The following is a 21,314-nucleotide window of genomic DNA, read 5'->3' as shown; positions in this document are numbered from 1 at the left end:
AAGATTAGAACATGTCTAGGAGATGAATTAGGTCAGATCATTTGTATTTTATCCAGGGGGGGGGGTGTTATAGTCTGGGCACACATCCTAACTAAACCAGTATCCCCTGCAGACTTCTCTAATTTGCTAAGAATGTCACTCTCCTCCAAAAACTGCAACCACCTTGTGAGGTCATCATTGAAGAAAGGATGATGGGAAAGGGTCTACAATTTCCCAGGGTGAATGTTTAATATTCAGCATGCATTTTTCCTCAGTTCTTTTAAATTTATTTCCAAAAACAATAATCCCCATATATACAAGAGTTCCTTTCATTTATACCAGTGGTTCTCAAACTATAGGTCCTCAGATGTTTTGGCTTTCAACTTCCAGAAATCCTAACATCTGGTAAACTGGCTGGTATTTCTGGGAGTTGTAGGCCAAAACACCTGGGGACCCACAGGTTGAGAACCACAGATATCATAATTCCAACTTGTTTCTTCTTCCTCTGTTGTTGCCTTATAGGCAACCAAGGCATTTCTAGGCATTTCTGGGTCCTCTAGAACATTTGCAGCTAGAGCTGTCCATGTTGCATGTACCTGTCAAGCTAGTAAATATTACATTTTGGACTACAGCTCCCAGTATCAGCTTCTGAAACCAGTTCTAAAGCAACACTCTATTCCCATCAAAGCTTGGAAATATTATTATTATTTTAATTCGCAGAACCCCTCAGTCATAGCCATGATGATTTTGCAATTCTCAAAGTTGTAATTCAAAAAAGTAACTTATCCAGCCTCTGCATTTCTTCCCTCAAGCCAACCTTTGAGAATAGTTCAATGGTGGATAAATAAAGCATAGTGGCTGCATTTTTCAATTTACGCTAGCATGCCCTGTCACACATTTTAGAAATCAGAAATGTAAATGTCCAGCCACTTTATAGAAATGCTCCCATCCCATTTGGAGCACAGTGCAAGGGCTTTATGACCCTTTAAAAGCATTTGTTTTAGCAAAAATGACACTCGTGACAGCTTCTTAACCTACAATTCCTATAATAGTGGTGGTGGTGGGAAGGAATATTCTCACTGTTTATTATTAAAATTCTTCAGGATTTAAGTTCTGCTGCTCTGCTGAGCAGCACCTTGCCTTCAAGTCAAATTATGCACAACCTTCTCCAGGCCAACCCTCAGGGACAGAACTTGCATGCACGGGAGGAAAGTTAGTTCTCCAAACAGCTGCCAGGAGCCCTTCACAAAGTGGGCCAGAGCAAGAACCAGATGGCAGGCGTCTGTCACTGTATTAAATAGAATTTTTTTTCCCTTTTCCTTTCTCTTTCTCTTTTTTAGGGGGTGGAGCACTCTTAGCATCATCTTCATAGGTGAACACACACACACACACACACACACACACACACACACACACACACACACACACACACATAGATTTATTCCAAATAGCATCTTAGCCTTCCTTAAAGAGGTCTGATCCTCCCTGTCTCTGACTCACATACATACACAGGAAAAACTACAAAGCTACAGCTCCCCACTGTATTCTAAGATCCACCATGGTTTTGTGTGTGGAGTGTGTTGGGTGATACCCGTCTCGACAACAGTCCATGTGAAAAAGGTATTGTTGTCTTCGTGGACAACAAGTTGAACATGAGTCAATAGTGCAATGCAGCAACTAAAAAAGCCAATTGGATTTTGGGCTGTATCAGAAGAAGTATAGTGTCTAGATCAGGGAAGTCATGGGGTCCCTCTATTCTGCTTTGATTAGACTTCTTTACCTGGAATACTGTGTCCAATTCCGGGCACCACAATTCAAGAGGGATATTGACAAGCTGGAACACATAAAGAGAAAGATGACTAAAATGATTAAAGATCTGGAGACCATGCCCTATGAGGAGATTCTTAAAGAGATGGGTATGTTTAGCCTGCAGAAGAGAAGGTTGAGAGGAGACATGATAGCCATGTATAAATAATATGTGAAAGGATGGCATAAGGAAGAGGGAGTGGTTTGTTTTCTGCTGCCCTGGAAACTAGGTCTCAGAGCAATGGCTTCAAACTATAAGAAATGAGATTCCATTTGAACATTAGGAAGAATTTCCTTACCATGAGAGCTGTTCAGCAGTGGAACTCTCTGCCTTAGAGTCTGGTGGAAGCTCCTTCCTTGGAGGCTTGAAATAGAAGCTGGATGGCTATCATCTGTCAAGGGTACTTTGATTGTGCTTTTCCCGCATGGCAGGGAGTTGGACTAGATGGCCCATGTGGTCTCTTCCAACTCTATTATTCTATTATTCTATGAGTATTGGACTAAAAGTCTAAGAAACCAGGGTTAGAACCCTAGTCCAGACACAGAAACCCAGTGGGTGACTTTGAACAAGTTACCATCTCCCAGTCTTTGACAAAAGCAATGGCAAACCCTCCTTGAATAAAGCTTAGCAATAATATAATGGCTTAGGGTTGCCATAAATGAGAGTCAACTTGAAGGCATGTACCAGTAACCATTATAGATATGACTTTGGCATATACATGCCGAGGAAAAGTCATACTTAATGCCTTTAATGGATAAAAATGTGGGCACTGGTGTGTATATTTTGAGGAATCCCTGTAGATGTCCTTTTTTGCTCCATTTTTACTTACTTAAGACAGAGCCCTTCCCAAGCACATAAGTGTACATCCCTGTTATAAGCACCCAGTTCAATGAAGATATATAGGATTTAATACATAACTGTACATGGTTGTGTTGGAATATCTGAATATTGAACAAGTGTACAAAGTAACTGAAGGTGTACACTTAGGTGTCTGCAAAAAAGCTTGTTCTGGTACATCTTGCTAAGCCTCTGGAAGACTGGGAATATTCCATAGCATTTACATTACTCTTTCCTCTCACCTGAGTCCTAATATTGGGGGGGGGGGGGGGGAAGAGACATATAAATCAATACATTTAAGAGTACAAGTTGCATATTCATTATTCAAAATTCCAAAATCTAGAAATATTCCAAAATCATCCACATAGGTGGCTGAGATAGTGCTTCCTGATAGTTCAATGTATATAAACCTTGCTTCATGCACAAAATGTATACCATTATTTTCAGGTTATGTGTAAGTTGCTCCTGAAATATAAATGAATTTCATGTTTTTCATCTCATTAATAATTAGCTGTATTTGTATATACATACCTAATAAGATATTTCATTATGTATGTATATTCAAATACAGGTAATCCGAAATCCCAAATTAATTCTAGCCCTTAGCATCTCAGATAAGGAATATTCAACCTGTCCTTTAAAAAAGTATTTAAAAAGAGTACTTTAGCATGATACGTATGACTAATTAGCTACTTTTAAGAAACAACACTTAACATCAAATGTCCTCCAAATTTCCTGTCCAAAATTACTCCCCAAAGTAATAGCTTTGGAAGTAGCAAGCTAGTATAACTTGATACACACCCCAAATAACAATGTTAGCAGCTGGTATGTTTCTTTTTTAAAGTAATTATAAATTATTAATTCCTTCTTCCCAAAGTAGTATGCTGAAGATAATATAATTGCTCATAATAGATTATTTCCAGACCTTAGGATCCAAAAGCTTCACCCCCGAATCGCAAATAGGAAGCATCTGAATGACAAAAGGGGCTCCTTTACGCAGCCCACCCCCATCACTCCAAAATAGCTTCAAAAGCTACAAAGATTTTTATGTTTCTCTGCTACAGATGTTGTATGCTTAAGCACCAATGCTATTTGGCATAAGAATCTAAGATGCAGTCAGGAAAATGTCAAATTCGACTTAAAACGCAATCGCACATTTCCCTTTTTCCTCCTTGACTGAATGTTGGTCACGGAAAAGGTCACCCCAGCCATCAATGACATTTCTGCCTGCTTAGCACACTGCGAAATACGCTTCAGGGCTTCTTGCAAATACGACCAATGACAAAAAATACAGGTCCACGATGACACATGCAACTTTGTTACTGCGAGATAAAGAAAAAGAAAAGCGTTTGCTTTCCATTCTGTCAAGAAGGAAAAACTCACAATCGTCTCATTTTATTTCAAGAATACTAGAAGCAAGTCGCCTGACCAGAAGGGAAAAACTATTTTTTTAAAGCATAAAGGTTACAAGTAAGAATCATTTACTAAATGTATCAGACTTCATTTGCTGTACGCACTGATTCTTTTTATTATTATTATTTTCTTTTTTTCCCCCAAGTTCCCATCCTCCCCCAATACATAATACACTTTAAAATATAGTTCTGTCAAATCTGCATTTTTCAGTATTTTCCATTGCATACTATAAATATGTGGTTATCTAGTTGTTAATCCAAACTTTCATTTGATCCATTGGTTGTCTGAATTTATTATTGTTTTGCCACATATAACTAACAAATGGTTTCCGGAAATTGAAGTCCAAACCATTGGGAAGACTAATTTTTAGGAACCACTAGTATACTGTATGAAACAAACAGATGCCATAGAAGGACCTAGAATTCATCTATAAAGTCCTATGTACCTTTGAACCATATCAATGAAATTATTGGCCAATGCTCTCATCTAAGGCAGTGGTTCTCAACCTGTGGATTCCCAGGTGTTTTGGCTTATAACTTCCAGAAATCCCAGCCAGTTTACCAGCTGTTAGGATTTCTGGGAATTGGAAAGCCAAAACATCTGGGGACCCACAGGTTGAGAACCACTGACCTAAGATGAGGTGGATAGCAAACAAAACTCGTGTTTGTTGATCCAGGAAAAAAAAACACTATAAATTTATGCAATTTGACACTACTTTAACTGCCATTGATCAATGCTATTGACTCATGGGAGATGCATTTGGTGAACCACTAGCACCATTTTCATGAACTACTAGCACTAAAGACTTCATAAAATGACAACTCCCTGGACTCCATGGCTAAAGTGGTGTCAAACTGCATTAATTCTACAGTGTAGATGTACCCAGAGTGACCTAGATGCCCTTTTAGCGACCTTGCCAAGAAAATGCCATGATAGGTTCTTCTTGGAATTGCCTTGAATCAGAACCCACTTGAAGACACATAAGAACATCAGCTTCAATAACAATATCATCATCAATGCGGTGGTGAATCTTCTTTGGTTTTTAGTCTGAATTTTGAAGCAGCTGTCCAAAATGCTGAGCTTGAAAACAGATCCACAATCTTGGAGCACTCCTTTGGGTAAAATCTAATTTACTGTCTCTCTTTTGCCAATGCCTAAGGAACATTAGAGAAATTCTGTCCAACAGAGACTCTATGTCCTTGGAATCTGTTTGCTTTTTTAAATGAAGCACATCAGACAAATAAATCTTTTTTAAAGAACTATTTGAACCCATCACCCCAGTTTTTGACACTGTGAGAGGTTTTTAAAGGATTCATCATCAACATCCAGATGACGGTTTATGGGTTTGTTAAGATTCATACAGATGTGCTGCCTGCAATCTATCACTTTTTCCCTCCTGGAAAGAGACTGCAATGCTCCACAAGCAGAACTTGGAAGAAAACACGAGGACTGTGCTCAAACTATAAAAAGAGTAGTTTTAAAAAGTATCAGCAACAAAGTGCGTTCTACCTGAATAAAATTTAGTTGATAAGCAGATGAACAGCTTGGACCAGCCTGACAAATGGCTCAAACAGGTGTTTCTACAACAGTTTTTAAGGATAAGAGAGAAAACCGTAGAAAAGGTAGACAGAAGTCTAATGTCTGGGTGAGAAAACAGGAAGCCCGCACTTGCCAAGGGAACAGGCATAGGAAATGTGCAAGTCCAGACCATAGTGAAAAACAAATAGGAAACAGGAACCCTTAATATCAGGATGACATAACTCCCTTAGTCACCTCATACCTCTGAAAAAAGCAAAACAGTCCCACAATTTCACATGTGCTTGCTGAAACAAGAATATAGAGAAATAGAACAAAACACAGAAAATGTGTTGTCGAAGGCTTTCATGGTCGGAATCACTGGGTTGCTGTGAGTTTTCCAGGCTGTATGGCCATGTTCCAAAAGCATTCTCTCCTGACGTTTCACCCACATCTATGGCAGGCATCCTCAGAGGTTGTGAGGTTTAAAGACATTTCTTTTTAAAGAAAATGTACAGAAATCAAACTGGATTGCCAGCTAGGTTAAAAGGTCTACTCCTGGAAATGTGCAAGATTTAATTGCAAAACTCAATATTTTTCAATGCTCAATAATTCTAGCTTATGCACTGTGATAAGCACAGATATAACGCTACATGTGCAGATAACATGTAACCTGAAAAAACAGAGATGGGGCACAACACACGTCATGCTTGCCTTCACTAAACAGCTTCTGATCAGGTTTTTGTTAGCAAAACCATTAGTAAGTCTTCATGTGTACACATTAATCCTTACCCATTTTTATTATCGAGTAAACGGAGATAAGATCGAGTTTTAAAAGAGCTTACCATGCATGGCTATCGAGTGTACACTGTCACATCTGAAACCTCATAGCAACTCATGTCTTTAGTTACATACCAGTATGTGCTTACTACTTTTTGGCAATGGAATATGCTGCCTCAGAGTATGCTGGAGTCTCCTTCTCTGTGGGTTTTTAAGCAGAAGCTAGGTGGACATCTGTAATACACATTTGTTTGTGTATTCCTGTATGGTAGAATGGAGTTGGAGTGAATGGCCCTTATGGTTTTTTCCAATTCTATGAGTCTATGATTCTATATTGACATCATGTCTTTCTTCCGAGGAACGCATGGCAATATAAAAGATATCTTTCCCCTCTTACATTTTTGTCTTGACATGTCTGTATATAAACTGTGTATAATTTAATAAAAATGTGAATAAGTTGGTATCTTCTTTACATCCTCTCATCTCATCTTGCTATAATCCTGCCACATCCTTTAGCAATAAATGCTGTGGCATCCTCTGATCCTCCACCCCATTGCCACAGTTCCGCTCATGCAATATCTAAGTACAGCAAGAACAACAAATATTTTGCCTATCCAGACATTTTGAACTGCCACTTCCAGAAGGCCCAAACAGCATAAAAATTATCAGTGACTATGGGAATTGCAGTCCAAAACACCTGGAAGCGTAAAGATTCCCCACCACTGAAGAAGAGGATGTATGAACACATTTAGGAATTTTCACATACAAGGTAAGAAAACTACTACACTAATTTTAAGGACCAAACTTTGGAAGCTGATGGGTTCCATGTGAATGGGACAATGGCTATGCTTTGAAGGAGCCATCCAAGGTGCTGGACCCTATCTGCCAAACAGGTTCAGCACCTTGGCTAGTTCCTTTGGAGCTCAAACCTATAGTGACATGGTTGCTACTGGGCAATCAAGCTATGCTGAGAATCAAGCCGAAGGTCAACACAAATGTGTTTTTTTTTTTTCAAAGAAGAAAAACAGCCTTTAGGAGAATTATGATCTTATTAATGATGTGAGCGATGTCCCTTGAAATGGTGGTCAAGTAATCAAAGCCTCTAAAGAGCTCAGCAAGTGCCTTCTAAGTAATGCTAACTCTCAGCACCTGCTCCATGGTGGCATTTCCTCCCAAGGCAAATTTACGTGGCATCCTCTTAAATACATTTATCTGATACAAAGGTGTTGTCTACCCAGTTGAAAAAAAATGCTTCAACTTGTATTTTTCTTGTCTGTAATGACTATATTAATGCCACACACATCCTGACTAAATCAAAGCAGGAGTGGTGTTTCTCACTCTAGTGTTAAATGACAATCACATGATGGTTACACATGCTATACTTTGTGTTATTACCAACCACATGGCCGTGGCTACTCTGGGTTCTTTTCCCCTTTATTATTGTTATGTTTCTTTATATCCTACTTTTTCTCTCCATAAGGAGACTCAAAGCGTTAATGTGTGTGTGTATCCACATTATATATATATGCTTCAATAGAGAATTAGGCATCCTATTAAGCTCAGTAGCTGGTAGTTAAATGCTGATATAAGGAAGTATGCTAATGTCAATATGCAATTATTTGCACAAACACATTCAAAAATAATGGCAACTAGATCCACACAAACTCTCTTTACTACATGCTGACAAATCAGAAACAAGTAACGTTTCATGGCAGGAAGAATCAGGAGACCTCCCTTTCTACCCTTTGTCATCCTGATACAACAACAAAGCCAACTGAAACATAGACACAGGTAAAATAATCCGGTTTTCCTATTTTTTAAAAAAACCCAGTGCAAAAAGTTGATCTTTTTACCTTGGTTTTAAGAAGAGTGAAAAAGAACTGAATTAGATTCAGATTCTCAAAAAAGTTGTGAATAATGCCAGCACCATATATGACCAGGCCCGGTCCAACCGCCAGGCGAGGGAAACATTTGCCTGTGGCGCCATCATCCAGTGGGCACCGTCAAGGCCCCGGGAAAATGGCGCCACCCCCGCCTCCTTCTCCTCCTTTCCAGGCCTTCCTGTGGGGGGCAGGGCCGTGTGGTGTGGGGGGCGGGGCCACATGGGGGCGGGGGCACGTGGCGCGAGGCGGGGCACACTGGGGCGGGGCCAGGCCGTGCAGTGGGAAGGCCCAGCCAGGCCACAGCGGGAAGGCCTGGCCCCGCCTCCTGCGCCATGCAGCCCCGCCCCCATGCCGTGTGGCCCGGCGGGGGGGGCACCAAAAAGTACCTTTGCCTACTAAGGAAAATTACCTCAGGACAGCTCTGTATACGACATGATTTTTCCACCCGTATATTTAACCACTAAGACTTTCCACATCTCACTGGTATTTAGGTTTTGATGTCATACTTCTATTAAAATAGTTATGGACTTTAGCATCCTAATAATAGTTTAAATTTTAAAGCACTGAATTTGTTTGGGTTGTGCATTCGGTTGGGTTGTGAATTTATTTAATTCGTTATTATAGTTTTATGCTTGTAGATTAATCCAAAGGCATTTGCCAGTTGGACAGCATATAATTTGCGTAATTCAGTACTACCAAAGCAATAGTTCATAGACCAGTGACAGTTCATAAACCAATGGCTACCAGTCAGTCTCAAGGAAGGTAGGAAGGAAGGAAGGAAGGAAGGGAGGGAGGGAGGGAGGGAGGGAGGGAGGGAGGGAGGGAGGGATAACTGTAGTCAATGGGCAGAAATATAGCGCTGCTCCCAGGCATGCTAAGGGGAAAACCTGCTTGCCCACTATCAGGTAGCTTGAGAAGCATTCTGGCTTAATTGATGAACAAGTTCAGCCTTGCTATAAAATCTTTGAAGTTTACAATGTAATGAGAAGACAGAGACCTACTTCTCAGTCCCTGTAAACAAAAGGCACCGTCAGAAGAGGCTGCCAGGTTCGAATCCCACCCGGGGAGAGTGCGGATGAGTTCCCTCTATCAGCTCCAGCTCCATGCGGGGACATGAGAGAAGCCTCCCACAAGGATGGTAAAAACATCAAAACATAAAAACATCCCGGTGTCCCCTGGGCAACGTCCTTGCAGACGGCCAATTCTCTCACTTCAGAAGCAACTCAGGTTGCTCCTGACACGAAAAAAAAATAATCTTGTCTTTTTTCAGTAGAAACATCTTTCTCAAAACCACCTAGTAAATAGATTGGGAACCCAGAGCAATATTTTGCATATAATTTGAAAGATCCACTTGCCTTTTGCAGATTGCAGAAACCTTTGGACAAATGACGCACACAGGTAATAAATTGGCTTTGCACAATATAACCTTTCTGAAGGATCAATACGGCACTGGGTAGAATAACACACTGAGGTTTAGGAGGCAATGTGATCACGCTATTGAACTTTCTAGGATAAGCTCCACTTATTTTCCAATACAGAAGACAAGCTATTTACGGTTCCTTTCAATACAATGACCCAGGACCAGACTATATTCCTCTCTCCTGTTGCTATCTCTGCAAAGAAGTGGCAAAGTTCTGCAACCAGGAGAGTCACACACCTTGAAATGTGCCTATCTAAATGTGAAGGCAGACACCAAGGGCCAATACCTGGAGTTACTTCCAGTCCAAAACCTGACAGTCCAGCACAGACTGGGACTGCAGACATTAAAAATTAAAGAAAAAACTGGATAGCTTTCAACTTTTTCTCATAGGCTATCCCAACCATGGCTGATGGCAAGAAGGAAAGATATTAAGTCTTTATATACATTACGAATTTTATTCCTGGAACCGATACATCTAGGGGCAAATCATGTCCTGGACAAGACAGGCAACTTCTGTTCTAACTTGGCAACTCTCAGTTGTTCAACAACTCCAGTTTCCACAGACATCCCTTCCCACCTCCTAACTATTCAACGTGGAAAGCTTGACTCATTAGAAATATCTTCGGTGTATAATGGTCCTTCTGTCCTTCCTGAGTTTTCTCCTGAAAGTTAAGTCAGTGCCATCAAAATTCACTGGCTCCAAGGAAAATCATGTTGCCTTTCTAAATACTGTGTGGAAAGAGGCCTAGAGGTGACACAGGTGAATTAGTATTTAATGCAGAAAACAAATGAGAAGCCGAAGCAAGGAACTGACTCTGTCAATAAAGCTCAATGTTAAGAGGAAAAACTGAATTTAATATCCCCGCCAATTGTTTCATACACACTATGTTAAGCAGTTTGAAGTTCTGGCTTAAATCTGCCTTACAAAGAATAATTACATGCAAAGAGATAAATAGACAGGTTTTCTGCAATACCCTTTTATATACTGAAAGAATATTACAGCAAAAGAGGTAATATTAATCCTAAAGCCAGTGGCATCTGGTGACTTCTGTGTCACTGGAACAGTAGAGTTTCAATCTGAATTTAAAGAGCTATCCAAGGTTTTGAACTTGTCCCCAAAATAGATTGAGTCCTTCGAGAGCTCATTTAAGTTTCAGACTAAACCCCAGAGATGATTCACCAAAGACAACAGCCACCACTGTCAAAGGCTTCGGTAATCAACAAACCAAGTAGTTGATCTTCTGCATAAATGCATCCTGCTGCTAAGAAGCAAGTGACCTTAAAGACCGATTGTAGGCACTGACAGAAACTTGTCAACCACAAAGTCATAGCCCATAGCTATTGGCAGAGAGGCAAAACAGACATCCACAACATCACTTATAATAAAAATTGGTTAAATTCAACATGCACAAAACACCATACAGAAATCCAACATGCACAAAGCACAATCAAAGCTGGAAGAAAAAAACAGTGACCCAAATAACAACACAGGAAATTATATCTTCCCTTAATATCAAAAAATCTAGCTACCAAACTAAGGAAAGAGCCCTCAAGCCAGGTTGTAAATCATGCAATGTACAAAGAGACACGGCAGGAAGTTCCAAACATATGAAGCATGCAGAATGTCCAGCCCCTGACATATTTTGTGAAAGTGAACTCAGGCAGCAGGTGATGGGGAAAGATCTCTACCTGAAACATTGGGAAGCCATCTCCATTTAGACTAATAAATATCCCTACAAGAGCACACTTCCCTTGTTGGCTTCAGAAGACAAGAAGGAACATGCAGGACAACTTTGGGGCTCAGGCTATAAAGTGATTTAGAGCTAATAAGCACTACCTTACATTGTAACTGGAGACTATATGGGAATAAAGTGTGTAATTTACAGCTAGTGGGTGGCATTTAGTTTAACAGGTGTGTATCCACCTTTACAGAGGCATGGGATTTTGATGCCACTTAAAGTGTCATGGTTCCAGCCTACAAAGTCCTGGGATTTATGATTTCGTAAAAGTACTTTCAATTCTCTGCATTGATGATGGGGTAGGCTTGTTTTCTGCTTACTCTAAGACACAGAGCAATACATGCAAACTGCAGGAAAAGAGATTCTACCTGGAATTTAGGAGGAGCTTACTTGCCGTTCAACGGTGGAATAAACTGCCTCAAATTGTGGTGGAATCTCCTTGTTTGGGGATTTTAAGCAGAGGTTAGACAGCCATCTGTCAGGAGGGCTTTGGTTATGTGTTCCCATATTGAATTGAGTTGGGCTAGAGGACCATTGGGGTCTCTTCCAAATCTTGATTCTTTGGTTCTCTACTAGAATGTCCTAGTGCTGTAAGGTAAAGGTAAAGGTTTCCCCTGACATTAAGTCCAGTCGTGCCTGACTCTAGGAGTTGGTGCTCATCTCCATTTCTAAGCCGAAGAGCCAGCATTGTCCATAGACACCTCCAAGGTCATGTGGCCAGCATGACTGCATGGAGTGCTGTTATCTTCCCGCCGGAGCGGTACCTATTGATCTACTCACATTTGCATGTTTTCAAACTGCTATGTTGGCAGAAGCTGAAGCTAACAGCGGGTGCTTACCACGCTCCCCGGATTCAAACCTGGGACCTTTCGGTCTGCAAGTTCAGCAGCTCAGCGCTTTAACACACTGCACCACCGGGGGCTCTCCCAGTGCTGTAGTTCAAGGAAAAAATACTAATGATTTCCAAATACCTCATTCAACCACAAATTCCATAATGTCTTAGAACAGAGCTATGGCATTAAAGTGGTTCCTAATAGTTATAAATGTACATTGTGGATGCAGCAAGATCAAATCTGCAATGCAATTGGAGTGCTGGTGATTCAAAACTGAACTATTAACAAAAATTGGGGATGAGGCTGAATTGGGAGTAGAAGCTGCCTGTTTTCCTCCTATGCCCTTCCTCTCCCTTAACACAAACCCTGATGCACACAGCTTTTGAAGCAAGTTCAGAAGGTCAAATCATCCTTGTCTAACCCAAATTCAAGATGGGAATGCTTTCTAAAGTCCGGTATAACCTCACAACCCAAGCTGTCACAAAAAGAGATGCATCCTTTCTGACAGACAAACCTGCCCCAAAAGACTTAAGATGTTTATGTATCTAGATCAACATTTTGAGCTCCGCCAGGGGAGAGTTTCAGACTAGATTCCTACGCAATCCGGTCACAGAAAGTTGATGAGCAGTTGAAATAAGGCAGTCACTATATTGCAGTACAAATCTGAGTCCCTGGGAGAATTTAAGATGCATCTCTAGATAACCTGAAGGAGACTGAGGTTAAAATTCTGTGCTAATTCTAGGCTCAAGGAAGTGCTCAGAGTACAGACCCCTGTAAAGTGTCCCTATAAAACCTGTCATTTAACACAATATATGAAGATGTCAGTTGCTAGTTCTGGCAGTCCCTATGTAGGCCAAGGACAGTAAAAGGTCAATGTATTCAGTTAGGATGCCCTATAGGTCCCATTGGTTTTGTGATTCTTGCACAGACGCATTTGAAAAGTCTTAACTGTTCTTGTCCCTTGAACTTTCTAGGTCATGAAGAGTTTTGCCATAACAAGCAGTTTTATTAGTTGGTCAGAGAAGTTTCTTTCCTTCAGGATCTTATACAATGACCCACTTTGGTTGTCCAAATATGCCAGGAATATATGGAAGCCCTGATTTAACTGCATTAACTGCGCAACTTTCATCTAGACTTCCTGTCCAAGTTATGTTTATTCAGACTTTATACACTTACCTGTCTCTCCCTCCTTCAACTAGCTAAAGAATAATCCCTAGAACAAACCATGGATTATTTATTTGGCTTCTTGGGTAAGAAACCAGCATGTGCCAGCATCTGACACATTCGGATATCACACTAAACAAACCTGCAAACAGAATCTCATCATTTTGTGTGGTTGCTCACGTTGTGAGCAGCCAATTGCAAGCAACATAGTGGCATGCATAGGCAAAAGCCAGCCAGCTAGCCCTTAAGTTTTTGCTGACATGAAATTTGGGAACATGGCTTCACATCACCACTGTCTTCAATTATGCAGCTTATGCAGTGCATGAGCACCAATACTATGGAAAATCATACTACGTATTTTTGACATTAATACTGAAATCTGAAATATATACAGAAAGTCTTTACCATGCTATGTTTTCACTTTCTAGGGATACACTTGGCTAGGCTGGACTAATGTAAGGTAAGCTGTCTAAAAAAAATAATTGTCACAGTAGGTGAAATGTGAGCCATTGGTGAGATGATTTTAAGGACGGCTTTGACAGGAGAAGTATGGAGGATAGTTCTTTCAACTGCAGTAAATCATGCATGATGGTTACACGGAAACAGCAAATTGGGAGGGAAATGCCTTTAATGGCTGGGGACTAGAGAGAAGACAGCAGAAAAGTCCCTATTCACTTTCTAATCTTGCTTGTGGACCTCTGAAGTATCTGGTTGGCTATTGTGGGCCTAAATACCATAATACACCAGAGCCTATCAGAAGCTAAGCAGGGGCAGCCCTGGTTAGTACCTGGATGGGGGAATGTCAATGAATAGCACGTGTTGTAGGCTATATTTCAGAGGAAGGAATGGTCAAAATAAGTGTTGTCGAAAGCTGGACACAGTATATTATTTGAGAACACAGAAATGCTTGACCACTCCAACAGCTATCATGTCAGACTACACAGAGAAGCCATTGAAATCCACAAGCATGTGGACAACTTCAACAGAAAGGAGGAAACCATGAAAATGAACAAAATATGGCTACGAGTATTAAAAAAACTCAAAAATCAGAACAGTAAATATGAAGCAACACTCTGAAAACAGAGGAGTTCCAGACATGAATCAACCAGGTGCAGCTAACGACTCTGAACAAAGGATGCCCCCAGGCAGGAAGAAGCCAAGAGATGAAGCTATTCAATGCTAATCAAGATGATTAACTACAACATTCACACTGGCCTCCAACTTAAAAGAGTTCTTCTCTCACCCTGTACTTTCCACAGATATATATAAACCTTCCTTGCTTAGTTTCTCCATACCTCACAACCTCTGCCATAGATGTGGGCAAAACGCCAGGAGAGAATACTTCTGGAACATGGCCATACAGCCCAAAAAACATACAACAACCCAGTCAAAATAAGTCTTGCCTAAGAAAACCCTTGAGGTCACCATAAGTCAGCAGGTGACTTTAAGCTATATATACACCACAGAATGATGCTGAACTATACACACATACACACAGAGATCTGCAAATTTTATGATACATTACAGGAGTAAGGACTCTGTGGTGTTCCAGATGATATTGGATTTTGACTCCCATCACCTTTATCCTCCATAGTAAGTGGTCAACAATAATGGGATCTATAGGTCGATAATGTTCAGAAGAATTGTCTCTTCCTGGTCCCTGATATAGTGAGATCATTGCCCATGCTGCTTTACAGAGTAATAGAAGCTATATTTCAGAAATATATACTCATATACAACTCTTTCCTATAATAAGGTGATGGGAACAAGTCAGGGAAGGACTGCGGTTCCTACTGCAAATGTTTGGGACCCATATAAACCTACAGAAAGAGAGAAAGTTTTCTACAACAGAACTGTACAGGCTAGAGGAAAGGATCGCGGGTTCCAATCTCCCCAACCATAGCACACATTCATCCATGGCAGTGGTCAGTCAGTGGATGCGAACCCATTATCAAGAGGTTAGTAGAACTGGGTACTGGCCTCTTAAAGGGATTCATTGCATGCCAGGAGATCAATGTCTATTATTTTTCTTCACAGGGTGTAGTCTGGGAAATGTGCAATACAAAATCTTAAAGCAATAATCAGTTTAACTCCAGCTCTGCCTTAAGCTTGTAATTAGCTAACACAAGCTGTAATTTCGAAGAGAAGGCACACCAGACCACATCACAAAGAAAGACGTCTGTGCTTGTGTGGTTCCATTCAAACTCTCTGTAACGACATGCCGGTGGATGCCAGGAGAAATAACTTTGGAAAAACATAGCATTTTGGAAAATATTTCTATTTTCTCCCCTCTCCGCATCACACACACACACAAACACATGCACAAATTACTATTATGTATCAGTGAAGCAGTATTTTCCAGTGGCAAAATGTTTACATCCCTTACAATTTAGGTCCCATGAGAGAAACTGAGAGAGAGGGGGATTGAGATTAGGTAGACAGTGATTTAGGCAAGGACATAGCATCAAATCCATGACAAAGTTGAGACATCAACCCATACTTCAAAAACTCTTGCTTTGCACATATAATAAGACCACATGACACATTAGAAAAGACAATAAAGCTTGGTATAGTAGAAGGCATTGTGGACATTGTGAAAGATCATGGCAGGAAATTCTTCCTCGCCGTCGGATACCACGAACCTCATAGCCCATTCAGATATTCCAAGGAATTTCTCAAGATGTATCCCTTGGAAAATGTCACACTGGATTCAGATCCCAATATTCCCAAAGAGCTTCCTGGATAGACATCAGACACCGGGAAGATGTTGCAGCCCTGAACATCAGTTTCCCTTATGGGCCAGTCCCAGAAGACTTCCAGCAGTAGATTCATCAGAGTTGCCTCAGTTTATTACTTGGACATGTTGGTTGAGAAGCTTTTGAATGGCTTGAATGATGATGGGTTCTCTCATAATACCATTGTCATGTTCACTGCTGACCAGAGTTGGTCCTTGAGTGAGCATGGCGAATGGGCCAAATACAGCAATTACGATATCGTGACCCGCGTTCCACTGCCGTTCTATGTACTTGGAGTGACAACTCCCACCCCACACCCAGGAGAAGAAGTATTCCCTTATATTGACCCTTTCACTTCAAGTCCAGCACCTCAAGGGCAGCCTGACGAAACAGTTGAGTTGGTGTCCCTCTTTACAATGCTGGTGGAGCTTTCAGGGTTTCTGGCACCTCCTCCGTGTCCGCAGTCTTCCTTCCAAGTTTCCCTATGTATTAAGGGGAAGAGTGCGGTTTGGTATTTCCCACACGTCCCCAAGGGAGGAAAGGAAGCTGACCTTCTGATTGCCCTCAGCCAGTATCCTCACCCTGGAATTCGGATCTGATGGCACTTCAAGATATACTAGTGATGGGCTACTCCATCTGTACCCTGGATTACAGGTGCACGGTGTGATGAAATAATGTCCGGCTGCTCACTGGAGGGAAGAATATTAGAGGCAAAGCTGAAGTATTTTGGCCACATCATGAGGAGACAGGAAAGCTTGGAAAAGATCACGATGCTGAGGAAAATGGAAGGAAAAAGGAAGAGAGGCCGACCAAGGGCAAGATGAATGGACAGTATCCTTGAAGTGACTGGATTGACCTTGAAGGAACTGGGGGCGATGACAGCCGACAGGGAGCTCTGGCCTGGACTGGTCCATGAGGTCACGAAGAGTCGGAGACAACTAAACGACTGAGCAGCAACAGTGTGATTTGACTTCCCAACAACTTCACAGTGCATCTAAGGGATGTTGTCCACCGCAGAGAGCTTTATTTCACAGAAAGCAACCCCAACCAAGATCACAACATGTCCAACAACAACACACACAGTGGTCCCCTGATCCAAAAGTTTTGCAAAATCTTGGGAGCGTTGAAGTGGGAATTGGTTTCATACCTGCATTGGATTTATAGTTACATTATTTATATAAATACAGAGCTTTGTGTTTTAAAGATAAAGGTTCTTAAGATCAATTCAGGGGGTGATGTAGTTTTTAACTTTGAATTTGTTTTAATGACTTTTAACTGGGAATTTTTAATACTATTTATATTTAATCCTGTTTTAATGTTTGTATATTTGTATATTTTACATGGATGTGCTGATGCTTTTATGTTAAGCCACTTTGAGTCCCGTTTGGGGGAGATAAAGCAGGATATAAATTTAATAGTAGTAGTAGTAGTAGTAATAATAATAATAATAATAATAATAATAATAGGCAGTAGGAAAAGATGAAGACTGCATTACAAGTGACAGATTAAATCCAGAACAACACAGCACTGAATATGTAAGACTTTAGCAGGACTGTTATTAACAGTCCATCTAGACAGTCTATCATTCATAGGGTCACTATATGAAGTTGACCTTACAGCAATTAAAGACAATAACAACAAAACAATCTTACTCCTCTTCCTGCAGAATGCTTAATAGAATATTACAAGTGGTCTTATGAATAAAGAGTTGGGTTCTTATAGAAGTCAATAATGTACATAGCATTTAGCTAACAGGTCTATCAACATCCTGACATCCATACACTTTGCATGGCAGAGGCAGGGAGATTTGACACAGTTGCTTTGCATGCAAGTCTCAGATGTTCAGTCCCTAGGATCATTGGGTGAAATGAATAGTTAGCGGGTGATTTAAAGGAAACTTTGCCTTAGACCAGTGGTTCCCAACCTTTGGTCCTCCAGGTGTTTTGGACTTCAACTCCCACAATTCCTAACAGCCTATCGGCTGTTAGGAATTGTGGAAGTTGAAGTCCAAAACACCTGGAGGACCAAATTTGGGAACCACTGTCTTAGACCCTAGATAAAGCTAAGGCCGGCCAGAGACAACTGGACTAGATGGTCTACATCAGGGGTCCCCAAACTAAGGCCCGGGGGCCGGATGCGGCCCTCCAAGGTCATTTACCTGGCCCCCGCCCTCCGTTTTATAATATAATATTTTTATATCAGTTTTAATAATATAATATATTATATATACATATAATATTGATAAAAATATTATAATGTTATACAATATAATACTAATAATAATACAATATAATAATATTAAATTATATGTAATATATTACATATAATATTACAGTATAGTGGCATAGTTCAATGTATAATAATATATAATGCTAATGCTATGCTAATAATATATTATATTGTATGTACATACAGCTGCTCTGAGTCCCCTTTGGGATGAGAAGGGTGGGATATATATGTAGCAAATAAATGTAGTAAATAAATAAAGGAATAATTTTAGACTCAGGCTCGCCCAAAGTCTGACATGACTTGAAGGCACACAACAACAACAACAACAACAACAACAACAACAACAACAGCAACAACAACAACAATCCTAATTAACTTGACTATCTCAATGGCCAGAAGCAGGTCCACACTTTCCACTGAAATCCTGATAGATTTATGTTGGTTAAAATTGTTTTCATTTTTAAATATTGTATTTTTCTTTCATTGTTGTTGTTTTGCACTACAAATAAGACATGTGCAGTGTGCATAGGAATTTGTTTGTATTTTTTTTTCAAATGATAATTCGGCCCCTCAACAGTCTGAAGGATTGTGGACTGGCCCTCTGCTTTAAAAGTTTGGGGACCCCTGGTCTACATCTTTGGTCCCCATCTAGAATGAAAACATTGAACCAAAAAGATTTGTTAACTCTGCATGCAACAACTGATTTAGTGGGTCTGCTGCAGTTAGGACTACAAAGAGTATTTGAGCCATAGACTGCCCTGCTATAGAGCCTTCCTATGCCCTCCAGTGATATCAAACCCATCTTCAACATAACAATCCAATTTACCAATACTCTGAATGTTTAACTATTTTTGCACTGCATGAGAAGAAGTTGATTTATATTATCCAAACAAAAAATCATGAGAAAATAAAAACCAGGTAGTCTTAAAGATGCTATCATATTTCATTTTCTTTTCTTTTTTCTCCTTCCTCTTTCTTCCTTCTTTTCATTTGGAAGGAAGGAAGGAAGGAAGGAAGGAAGGAAGGAAGGAAGGAAGGAAGGAAGGAAGGAAGGAAGGAAGGAAGGAAGGAAGGAAGGAAGGGGAAAGAGGAAAGAGGAAAGAGGAAAGAGGAAAGAGGAAAGAGGAAAGAGGGAAAAGGAAAAAGGAAAAAGGAAAAAGGGAAAGGAAGGAAGGAAGGAAGGAAGGAAGGAAGGAAGGAAGGAAGGAAGGAAGGAAGGAAGGAAGGAAAGAAGGAAGGAGAGAAAGAAAGAAAGAAAGAAAGAAAGAAAGAAAGAAAGAAAGAAAGAAAGAAAGAAAGAAAGAAAGAAAGAGAGAGAGAGAGAGAGAGAAGTCGTTGCAATTCACTAGGGTGCTTTTCTGCTACCTTGCCAAGAGGCAAGGGTATATAAAAAAGGCACCATAAATATACATCTGACAGCATATACATCTGGGCAACACACATAGCCAGACATCATTAATTTTTATGAAGTGACACTGCCCCTTTATACAAGAGCCACATATCAACCAATTAAAGCAAATGTGTATTGTCCAGTTACTTTTATTTTTAAAAAACTCAGTTTATCTGCCTCCTAATATGCCACAGAGGTGAAGGCAGCTTCTTCTAAGTTGAAGATTGTGGGGACAGACAGCTGGATCAGCTAATAAACATGGTCTTCCAAAAAAGAAAAAAGACACCTTATACCTTCTAAATTATCTCTCGCCTGCAATTTTTTCCAGCACCCAGAAGCTTTTAATGAAAGCTGCATTAGGTCATCCTACAAATGAGTTCCAGCTTTTCCTTTGCTGTAATTTGAGCAGGGGGCTGGGGAAGAAGAAACGTCGCCTAAGAAGAAGATCAAGTCTTTCAGACACACACACAGAAAAACACAAATACATGTGCCTGTATGGATTCATTTCAGCATGTGAACAAATCTATTAAAAACAGAGTTTGAAGAGTTGTTTTACAATTTTAAGGGTAAAAATTGTCTCTATTGTTTGTTTCAGTTCTTTAAAAGTAATTTGTGGATGTGGATGATTATATCCTTTCAATAAAAGGAGCTATGTTATGCTTCAATGGCTTCAAACTGCAGGAAAGGAGATTCCGCCTGAACATCAGGAAGAACTTCCTCACTGTGAAAGCTGTTCAGCAGTGGAACTCTCTCCCCCGGACTGTGGTGGAGGCGCCTTCTTTGGAGGCTTTTAAGCAGAGGCTGGATGGCCATCTGTCGGGGGTGCTTTGAATGAGATTTTCCTGCTTCTTGCAGGGGGTTGGACTGGATGGCCCGTGAGGTCTCTTCCAACTCTACGATTCTATGGTTCTATGATTCTATGCATAAAGGAAAGTAGCAAAAACGGCAGAGTATTAATATTTGAAATGTGGTGTTGGAGGTGAGTTGTACAGATACTGTGGAGTGCCAAACAAATCAATAAATGGGCCCTAGAAGCTTTTTTTCCATGATAGGAGTGACTTGAGAAACTGCAAGTCGCTTCCGGTGTGACAGAATTGGCCATCTGCAAGGACGTTGCCCAGGAGACACCCAGATGTTTTTACCATCCTTGTGAGAGGCTTATCTCATGTCCCCTCATGGATCTGGAGATGATAGAGGGAGCTCATCCGTGCTCTCCTCAGGTTGGACTCGAACCGGCAACCTTTAGGTCAGCAACCCAACCTTTGAGTCAGCAGTCCTGCTGGCACAAGGGTTTAACCCACTTCACCACCGGGAGCTCCACTGTAGAAGCTAAAAGGACCACAATGAAACTATTGTTTGGAGATATCATGAGATGGCATGACACATTAGAGAATATCATAATACATAGAATCATAGAAACAAAGCCTCCAAGGGTCATCCAGTGCAATCCCCTGCCATGCAGAAACATGGACTCAAAGTCTTCCCAATAGATGGCCATCCAGCCTCTGTTTAAAAACTTCCCAAGAATGAGACTTCTCTGCAATGGAAGGCAAACCCCAGAGGATATCAAAAGTTCACTCTACTTCAAAA

General features: G+C 40.6%; 1 protein-coding gene and 1 pseudogene across 2 annotated transcripts in view; one reads left to right on the top strand and one right to left on the bottom strand.

The window, feature by feature from the left end:
* The window catches only part of pdzd2 (PDZ domain containing 2), a 315,666-nt gene that overhangs the window by 247,823 nt on the left and 46,529 nt on the right, over window positions 1-21,314 (bottom strand). The window lies entirely within an intron of this gene.
* LOC134295917 (iduronate 2-sulfatase-like) lies at window positions 1,865-20,327 on the top strand (annotated as a pseudogene).

Source organism: Anolis carolinensis, chromosome 2 (assembly GCF_035594765.1).
Source record: "Anolis carolinensis isolate JA03-04 chromosome 2, rAnoCar3.1.pri, whole genome shotgun sequence".
NCBI lineage: Eukaryota > Metazoa > Chordata > Lepidosauria > Squamata > Dactyloidae > Anolis > Anolis carolinensis.
The sequence above is the reverse complement of the archived record's forward strand: the minus strand, read 5'-3'. Positions and strand labels throughout refer to the sequence as shown.